This window comes from Cicer arietinum, chromosome 7 (assembly GCF_000331145.2).
Source record: "Cicer arietinum cultivar CDC Frontier isolate Library 1 chromosome 7, Cicar.CDCFrontier_v2.0, whole genome shotgun sequence".
Classification (NCBI taxonomy): Eukaryota; Viridiplantae; Streptophyta; class Magnoliopsida; order Fabales; family Fabaceae; genus Cicer; species Cicer arietinum.
This window is the reverse complement of record NC_021166.2, coordinates 42044736-42046061: the sequence shown is the minus strand read 5'-3', so window position 1 is coordinate 42046061 and position 1326 is coordinate 42044736.

Genomic DNA, 1326 nt, shown 5'->3' with positions numbered 1-1326 from the left:
AATGTAGACAAAACCAAAATCTATAGGAAAAGGGCCCATAAAGTCAATGCCCCACACATCAAATACTTCACAGAAAAACATAGGTTGTTGAGGCATCTCACACCTATGAGTGATTGTTGTTCCTGCTATTTGGCACTGTTCAACAGTATTGTAAGTCTCAAAAGCATCTTTAAACAAAGTGGGCCAAAAGGAACCCAAATCTAGGACTTTTCTTGTTGTCCATTGAGGACCAAAATGTCCCCTGACTTGAGAGGCATGACAAAAATGAAGAATGGATTAAGCCTCATGTTGGGAAACACATCGCCTAATCACTTGGTCACTACAGAATTTCCACATATATGGATCATCCCACACATAGTATTTGACATCACTTTTAAGTTTGTGTATTTGTGTTCTAGATGCATCTGCAAGAAGGACTCCAACAACTAGATAATTACCTAAATCAGCAAACCAAGGAGTTACCTCACGCAATAGTAGCAGTTGCTCATCAGGGAAGTCATCTTGAATGGGGATGGGGTCTTCATCCATTTTTATTCTGCTCAAATGATCTACCACAACATTTTCAGCTCCACTCTTATCTTTAAACTCTAAATCAAATTCATGGAGTAACAACATCCACCTAATCAATCTTGGTTTTGCTTCTGGTTTCTTCAGCAAGAACATCAAAGTTGCATGGTCAGTAAAAAAAAACTACCTTCCAACCTAACAAATATGATCCAAACTTATCAAATGTCACTACAAGAAATTGAACGTTTAACGACAGTGAAAATCTGTAGGTAAACGTATAAAAACCGTAGGGATAGGCAAAATTACCTATACCGACGAGATTTTTTTTCGTGGTATATAATCGCCCAATGCCTACGGATTTTCGCCGTGGCTATAGGGTATAGTGACAGAATTTTTTCTGTTGCGGTAAACATTTGATTTTACCTACGGATATTTCATTGTCGGTATATACTTTAGCCATAATTTATAAAAAATTATACCTACGGTTTTGATTCTGTTGCTATACATTTAAGTGACAACTTTTTTCTGTTGGTATAGGTTTTAAGAGTAATTAATTTATTATAAATATTAATTTTTTGTTATCAACAAAAATTATATAATAATTTAAAATTTATTTTATAAAATTAACCAAATATAAATATACAATGAAATATATATATCTAAGACTCAAAATAAAATAAAAGGTATTCATCGTATATATTAAAAATTAACATAAAAGTCTTACAACGATAAAACAAAATCCTAAACCTCAAAAAATAGACATTTAAAATAGACATCTTGTGTCATACATAACAATCTCAAAAAATATTAAGAAATTGA